Source organism: Thamnophis sirtalis, unplaced genomic scaffold, assembly GCF_051295495.1.
Source record: "Thamnophis sirtalis isolate CommonGarterSnake01/CBP01778 unplaced genomic scaffold, rThaSir2_p1.2 scaffold_1, whole genome shotgun sequence".
NCBI classification, from domain to species: Eukaryota; Metazoa; Chordata; class Lepidosauria; order Squamata; family Natricidae; genus Thamnophis; species Thamnophis sirtalis.
In genome coordinates, this window is record NW_028261381.1 from 107,149,800 (window position 1) to 107,159,334 (window position 9,535).

Consider the following 9,535-nt stretch of genomic DNA (forward strand, 5'->3'; position numbering starts at 1 on the left):
ATCTGGCTCAGTGGAAGACAGATTGATCAGGATGCGATGGAAAAATTGCTGCACCAATATTTATTTTCTTCTCTAGAATTATCCAGGTTAAAGTTCATTTTCAACCACTATCAATTTATTCCCTTTTGAAAGGAATTATCACTTGTCAATATGTAATTATCTTTTGCAATAAATCAGTGCCAGATCTCTGCAAACTCTGAGGCTAGTGCTTTATCTTCAGGTAGAGTTGAGCTTTATGTAATATTCTAACATTTTACAGAAAGCTTCCCCGGGTTACATTCCATAATCATCTCCTGCTGTTGCCAAGATTGTACCGAGAGAGAAAGGAAAGTTTTCTTGAAGCCCTCTGCCCAATTTAATAATACCACCTTGGGATAGAATCAGAGAGGTGATAAAATTTCTCACCAGGTTGATTTTCTTTCTCATGTATTTCATTTGGGGGGGGGGGGAAATAACATGCAAATAACATGTTAGGCTTGGTTCATTAATGATGTAAAATCCTGCCTTTGTGAATACATCTTTACTGCTTGATAAAGTGATGAAGAAAAGAAATATTATTTTAGATGTTGGGGGATTCCTTGGGCAATCCAGAATGGCCCTATGGTGCCAACATTTCCATCAGAAAAATAAAAAATAAACAAGGCAGACAACGTCTTCAAAGAAGGAAAAGGTCTGCTCTCTTTCCATTACTGTTTATGCTCTGCATCCTTCAGGAGACAAAATAGGTATTTGATTATTTTATTTTTTTCCACAGTGCCACAGAACATTTAACCTGCAACGTAGGAAAGAAGACTACCAATTGCTTGATGTATTACTTTCAATCTTTTTAAAGTGCTCTTTTGCCTCTGTCTTCTTCTCAGATGTTGGCACTGTGGGCTTCTTCCCTGCCATGCCCTTCTCTTTGCAAAATTATGGTGCTACCATAATGTGTTGTCTTCTATAGATATCATGGCTTCTTTGCCCTGTAAGAAATGCACTAGGAGTTCTTTGTAGAAGATTTTAAGAGAAAGGTAGTTGATATGTGAAAAGATACTGCACCAGATATTGGGTTTAGAACAGAGGTCTTCAAACATGCCAACTTTAAGACTCCCAGTGTTAACTCTGGGAGTTGAAGTCCATAAATCTTAAAGTTGCCAAGTTTGGGGCCCCCTGGTTCAGAGCCTTCCAGGATATTAGAAGTAACCACTAATGCTTAACCTTGGCCCAGAAGTAGCTAGGTTCCAAAAACAGTACAGTTCTTTTATAATTTGTGTGAAAAATGAGTCTGACAGTTAATCTATGTGCTTGAAGACTCCCTTAAAGGGAAGTCTTGTATGTAAATTTCCAACCTGGAAATTTCCAGCACATATAGATCACCCTAACGTGATTAGATGCTTCTAGAAATACCTAACATTAGAAAACTGGTCAAAATTTAAAACATGTTATGACCAGAGACATCGTGATATTGGGTCAACAACGTCAGCATAATGGATGCTACTAAAGAATTATAGCCTCATTCCATATGTATGCAGTGCATGCAAAGCACATTGAGAATGGATAGGCTTCAGTCACCCAGTCACACCCATCGCTTTGACTTTGTTGACTTCTCATTAGGAATGTGACTGCAAGATCACTGAGCCCCTAAGCAGTGAATGTAGTCCTTAAAAGAGAGCAAGCCAAACTAGAAAAGGAATTTGTTTTATTGTACATTCCTGGAAGGCCATATTCTGGTTCCCTGCTTTTTTTAACTTTAAAAATGTGCACTAGGTTGTCATTTTTTGCTTTCCTATCTCCTAAAGGGTTAAAGGAAAGTGTAAAAATATTTGTGTAATCTAAGTACTGAAAATATAATAGTTCATTATGATATAATAAAGAAAGGAACAGCAGAGTTCTTGTATCCCTTCACAATAAACAAGATCAATTTCTCAAGGTTGATTTCATATAATATGAGGCATCAAGGCAGTCTCAATACAAATACAGTATTGATGTTTCCTAACTTTTGTATACATATTTAGATTGCCTAAGGTAGTAAAAACAAGCTGGAATGAACTGACAGAAGTCTCATCCCATCCTGTTAATTGCAAGAAATATTTTATTCACCTTCACTTTTATTGATGAAGACATCTTCTATATGTAATGAAGTTCTCAAAGTACAATTGGAAATGATCACAGATGCTTCTGTTCATCACCCTCTAGAATGCAGCAAGCAAAAACTCACTGGGGATAGAGAAAGTTTCCCATGAGATTAAAATATTGAGGCACAAATGTTACTATATACAATTGTACTCTTAAAGAATTCATATCAGCAAAAGCTTTCAGCAAACATCCCATGTGCTTTAGCAGAATAATAAAAGGAGAAAGCGGGGGGGGGGGGGGGAATAAACAGTGCCAGCAATGAAACGATTCCCATCTCTTCAGCTCCTTATTCCTGGAGAAATGTAATCTTTTTCCTGAAACCTCAAAATACATTGCTGTATTCCAAGTCTTTATTTTTTATCCTATAGCTGGTAAAGCTATGGGATAGATCATAGCCAGGTTCAAAAAAATTTCCATCACTTAGGACAGGGGTGTCAAACTCCCATCGTCATGTGACATATCGTGACTTTTTACCCTTCACTAAACCGAATGTGGGTGTGGCCAGCACATGACACATCTGGCCTGAGGTTTAACATCCCTGACTTAGGAAATCTTTTCCTAAGGTATGTCATTCAGTTCTTGAGAAAGTTTCTGTAGTTCTCTCACAAAATATATGCACATTGTTCTTTTCTAATCTCATAAATGTCAGCATTCCAAATACCATGCAGAATTAAATCAGAGTCGAAGGCAAAACTATGCTTAAAGTTCCAATTTAATAAGACAGGCATGTTGGCATCGTGCTGTGGGATTCCAACTCTGGAAGTTACATCAGAATCCCACCCAGTTAAAAGTTCATGATCTTGTCCCCACACCCACAGTCCATCACATGGTCCAATCTTCTTCTTCCATGCTGGCGTCTCCACCCAGCTGCTTCCGGTCAGGTGTGAAAGTGCGGAGACAAAAGATGACCTTGGCTTCTAGTAAAGAATGAAAAACAATACATTCCACAATCCTACTCCTTCTATTTCCCCCTCCCATCAACTATACTAATGAAACAGCATAATGAAATAAGAGAAAGTGTGGCAGGCCAAAATTCTAAAAGGAATATAAACGCAGGCCTGACAATAAATACATTTGCAGTTTTCTAGTCTCAGACGGTCACAGCATGCAAAAGTAGCACCATGTGGAACATCATTGCATTGAGTTGGGATAGCATTTGGGGACCCACTTTTTAATGGACCAGGGCTTAATTTCATGAACAGGTGACAGATTGCTGAATGTTGTGGCCAAAACCTGGCTTACAGCAACCAAATCACTCTGAACTTACAACATGTTATTAGGTATGGAACAACAATTTAGAGCTCCCAACAAAGCATTTCCAGTTTATTGAGCAGCCTTAAGCAAAAATAAACCACAGCTTATATCAGTGATGGCGAACCTTTTTGGCACCAAGTGCCCAAACCGAAACAGGCACGGGTGCATGTGTACTGGCCAGCTGGTCTTCGGTTTCCGGTGCTCACGTATGCATGAAGACCAGCGCACATGCACACGGCAGAAACCAGAGGAGCTGCTGGCGATGGCGCACGTGGCCACAGAGAGAGCTCTGCGTGCCAGAGGTTTGCCATCACGGGCTTACATGTTGCACCTGTGGCCTACTTTATTTCAAAGCCAAGTCAAGAAAAGGCAGCGTAAATTACAATATGACATTGGAATGTTTTCACAATCTGGCTAACCTTGTTTCTATTTATCCCTTCCCCCTTAGTCAGCCTGGCAAATCATTATCTTTGAGATATGGCCACCGAATATCAACACTTTGGTTCACTGGGCCACTGGGCTCTGTCTGACCAATTCAGCTTGTTATGAATGTTTTCTTACAGGTACTGGGGTGGGAGTGGGGTTTCATAAGTTTGTTAATGAATGCAGCCATTCATATATATGGAGGGTTCTTTTTACAACCACATTAGAAAAATACTGTTGAAATGTGCACTATGTTGTCAGACTTTGCCAACATGATCCTGAAGGATTATTGGGCTGCAAAAACTGGAATTGGGGTTCAGATATGGCCCATGGAATGGTGTTTGTTCCAAGCCATGTTAATTTCAGAGTGTGACAATGGCTTCAATATACCGTATTTTTCGGAGTATAAAACGCACCTTTTTCCCTCAAAAAAGAGGCTGAAAATCTGGGTGCGTCTTATACACTGAATACAGCATTTTTTGCCTCCTGAAACCCCACCCCTTCACCAAAATGGCCGTATGAGGTTTTCAGAGAGCTCCTAGGGGCTGGGGAGGGCAGAAATGAGCATAAGATGGGCTGTTTTTGCTCGTTTTTGCCCCCCCCCCCAGGAACACTCTACAAGCCTCCTAAGGGCTATTCCTATTCATGCCCTTTTTTTGGGGGGAAAACCAGGCCCATTTTTGCAAAAAAAAAAACTGGGCCATTTTTGGGAGATTTGCAGAGTGCAAAAACGTTTTTTTTGGGGGGGGGGTAATTTGCTTCTTCAAAACCTTGGTGCATCTTATACTCCAAAAAATACGGTAACTTCTCTCCTGATAAAAAATGGTACCCCAACTATCAGAATAAAGATCAATGTTTTCTAAAAAAATTAGCTTTACATTTCAAAAAACAGCACATGTTAGGAATATACAATTCATTGACAAGGTTGTCCTTTGGAACTTTATTTACATTTGTTTTAGAATAAACTGCACTTTATCTTGTTTCATGGAACTTTATTTACATTTTTGATTGCAATGATATAAAAAAAGATGCAGAGACTCTAGAAAGAATGCAGGGAAGAACAACAAAGATGATTAGGGAACTGAAGGCTAAAATATACAAAGAATGGTTGCAGGAATTGGTTATGTCTAGTTTAATGAAAAGAAGGATTAGTGGTGACATGATAGCAATATTCCAATATCTAAGGAGCTCCTACAAAGAAGGGATGTTTGTGTCAATCTATTTTCCAAAGTATCTGAAGCAGGACAAGAAGCAATGGATGGAAATTAATCAAGGAGAGAAGCAACTTAGAACTAAAGATAAATTTCCTGACAGTGAGAACAATGAACCCGTGGAACCACTTGACCCCAGAAGATGTGGGTGCTCGAATACTGTAAGCTTTTTAGAAAAGAGTGGACAATCATTTATCTGAAATGGTATAGGGTTTTCTGCTTGAGCAGGGGGTTGGACTAGAAGATCTCCAAGGTCCCTTCCAAATCTGTTGTTCTGTTATTTGTGCCCTTTAATTATAAACAAGTTTAATTATGCTCACTTTAAAAAAACTAAATAACTCTTTCATATTCTCTTATCTGTATATGTAATTTATGGCAGGATAGAACTACATTTCAACTAATCCTTTTATTTCCAGCACTGACATCACTGGGTCAGCAATTTGAAATCATTAGAAAGTAGCTCTTGATGGTAAATTATTCCTTCTTGACATGAAAGAAAGTCCCTGAAGTCATTTCAGTGCTAAGCAGTCTCAAAACTACTCAAAATTGGGACAATGATTCAGATACATTAGGCATCTCTTGCTGCTTCCAAGAAGCTGCTGATCATTACTTTTTGTCAATCTTCCCTACATTTTACTAATGCTTGGGACAGACAGAATTGTACGTAGTATGTGGCAAGACAGTTTTCATATTTTTAAACATAAACATAATTTTGATTAAACTTTCAAGGAATTTGAATTCAATTTTTTTTAAAAAAAATGCAACTGTAAGAATTATAATATTTCAGAAGAACTCAATGGATATCATTGTCTTTAAGTAATATTTCACTTTTTTGTGATCCAAAATAGATGTCAAATATATTAAGCGAATAGCTTCTGAAAGACTGTTTTAAAAAATCCCTTCAGGATCCAGCCACATTCTAGCCCAGCATGCTGTGAATCACAGCAAATCAATTAACTGCATTCTGAAACTCACAAGAATGGAAAGTGTGATAGCCCTTATAACCGATACTCCTTAGTAGTCCCTGTGTTATGCCGGAAGCAGTATATTATTAGAGCACAAAGATTAGTGAACCAATGGTGCTTTGATCCTCTGAATTTGTTCAGTTTTCTTTTTAAATGACCTGAAATCGATTTCTTCATCACACATGATAGCTGTGTCATTCCTTAGCTTAGTTACGAGTTTTAATAAATAAGTACATTTTTGTATCAGGTTTGAATTTAGTTGCATTTTGTTTCAATTGATCATTTTAAAATTGTGAGATGGAGGGGAAATGTCTCTGCCTATCCTTTTTAGAATGCATAAGTGATATATCAGGACTGATAGATCCATGGGCTGGATGTGTCACGCACTGGCCACACCCACACCCGATTTAGCTAAGGGGAAAAAAGTCCCGATACGTCATGTGACACCACCATGACAACACAGGTTTGACATCCCCGTGATATATCTTCTTTCTTTGCCTTCAATCTACATTTTTTCTTTTTCTGCACTTTCTGAAAAGTGGTAAAGAGCTGGACTTCAGGGTTCAGGTCAAGAGCCCCGAAGAAGATTCTACATAGCCACTCAGATGATCACTAATGATTATTTTAGGATCAAGAGCTTCTGATGTAATTAATCAACGTCAACTAACAGGTTGATCTTACAGTCAATAAAAGGAAATCATTATAAAAGTGATCTAGCTTAAATTATGCAGTCTTAACAAGATAACCTATAGAAGAAAGGGCTTAATGTAAACGATATCTCTTAGGCAATATTACATATGATGGGAAGGAAAGTTTATATAAAGGTGCAACATAATTATATTGTACCATATTTGTATTGTATTATATTGTATTTGTATTATAAAATCTCAAAGAACTGGACTGTTAGTAATGTTTAATTCATTTCTATGAATTATTATTTTAGTGTTCCCATATATTTATTGGTATATCATATCACTTTTTCATAGCACAATATTTTAATCTATTGAGCTATTGAGGTTTTTTTAAACATTCCTTTTAAAAAAATCTGCATTTATAAATGGTAAGAGTTTTCCTAATCCAGATAAATTTTCTATGCAAATTTCCCCACTATGCATCCTTTTTAACATGCATATTCTCTAAATTCTTTTTCTTTTTTAACATAATTTTTATCTAGTGCATTTTCATTGCAAATTTCTACGATATGAACCCTTTTTAAAAATAACCATTTGTATACATAGTGCTCAGAATTTTATTTTCATATGACTGGGGGTTGGTAGAATCTTCTGAACTCCATCCCCATCAGAGTCTGTTAAAATTTGTTTTCTATTCCTGTATGTCCAATGAGGCTTCCTCCTTTCTAAGAGTATTCAGGTTTTAAGACCATTTCATGGCTACTTCAAGCCAATGACTTGGCTATGTATCAAGGGCTAAGCCCCAATAAATATAACAGTGTCCCTCTAAGATAACATGCATAAGGGACTTGATGAGTTGTTTTTGTTGAATGGTTTCACTAAAAAGAGGAAGGGGGAAAATGCAATTTAGAAAAATAAGAAATGGTTCCCCTCAGTGGAGAAAAAAGTTAACTGCAGTTTGATCCTGTTTTGTATTTAAGATTAAACATATTTTAGCAATATTTCTACAATGTATTTAAACATCATATAAATAATATTTGGGTGGGTATCATTGAGTTCAGAGCTTTTTCTTGGTCAAGAATTTCCAGAGCACTAATTATGTTTGTCTCCTGTAGCAAAAGCAGCAATCCTGTAACCAATAACTTGATCTAACCAAGTTATTATGGGGATTTCTTGGTTTTACTGTCAAATGTGAAACTGATACCCAGATACTTGAACTGGTATTTTAAAAAACCAGCAACCATAGGGGCAATTAATTGGTGACCTTAACATGACTCTTCTTGTACTCACAAGATTGCAAATAAAACTTGGAAACTGAAATAAAAATAATAGCAAACTGTCAAACACAACTGTAACAATTGCAACCAATTCTACGTGAGACAACCATCACATCAATTAAAAACCAGGATCCATGCGCAAGGGCTGGCAGTCAAATGCTACAATGCTCCTTAATCTCTACTCACACCGACACCAAATTGGAGTTCAATTGGAGCAACACAAAAAATAATTGGCCACGCTACCACTCACCATGCTCGTGAGTTCATCGAAGCCTGGCACTCTACAAGCAATTCCATGAAAAGACACATTCACCTACAACCAGTGGTGGGATTCAAATTTTTTTACTACCGGTTCTGTGAGCGTGGCTTTGTGCGCATGACTTAGTGGGCGTGGCAGGTGAAGGATACTGCAAAATCCCCATCCCCCCCCCCAGCTTCCAGATCTGCTGGGAGGCTGGGAAGTAGTGGGAGCGAGGTCAGCCTATTTGCTGGTTCTCTGAACTACTCAAAATTTCCGCTACCGGTTCTCCAGAACCTGTCAGAACTGGCTGAATACCACCTCTGCCTTCAACCAGCTTACAAACCCCTCAGAATCCAAATCAACTGCACAGCTAACCAGAGACAGCACCGACCCTCATCAAACCTGCGCAGCCCCCCCCTATAAGCACTTCACCTCCCAATGACCCTCACCTGATATAACCTCCCCATCACAAGACACACTCACACCTGACCCACCACAAGACCTACTGACCACATGAAGCCCTTATAGATAGAAGAACACTGACACTGACATCCCCTAAACTCCACTGAAGATGTTACCTAACAAAATGTTCAGAAACCAACGCGTAGGTTCGGAGAATGAAGCTTCACCCTCACTGATTGTAAAAGCCTAATGCCTAAAACCTGTTTATAATGCATGTCAGTTCTAGAAAAGAGGCACAAACTCTTGAATTCTGGAACTCTCAATTAACTATACTTAAAAAGTAAAATTAAGAAAGTAGAAAACATTTACTGCTCTGGGTAAATCAAATCTAAGAGTTTCTTCTTGATGTGCATTTTTGGCTCATCATTTCAATGCTGGCAAATCAAGGGCCTAGAGTGAATGAAAAACGTGACCACTTTGCTGTGTTTGGCTCAGCTGCCAACTGAGATTGTCATTACAACAAAATGGAAGTTTAGTTTACATAGGTGGGAGAGGCTATCACTAACTTCCTCAATCACTTTTCTTCAATCTACTAGTATTGATCATGGTAAATATGGTCAGGAATATCTATTTTTATGTATGTTGATATTGTCTAAGAGAGATGTTATATTTTGTTTCCTTCAATTTTTTATTTTATTTTTATTTGCTAGAATTATGTCCCATCTTTCCTCCTAACAACAGTTTACATGTACTCCCATTTCTATTATTCCTCCTGCCCAACAACAATCTTGTGGGATACAGTGTGCTAAGAAATAGCCCAAAAATCACTCAGTAAGCTTCTGCCAACTTCCTAAATAGACTATTAGAGCAGGGTTTTAAACTGTGTTCCTAGAACCCCTGGGGGTTTCCCAAGACCCTCTTAGGGGTCCTCAAAATTAAAATGATTTACCATTCTAAATTGAAAAATATTGAAAAATGGGGTGGCACAATGCTCACTGATTAAGACACTGGGCTT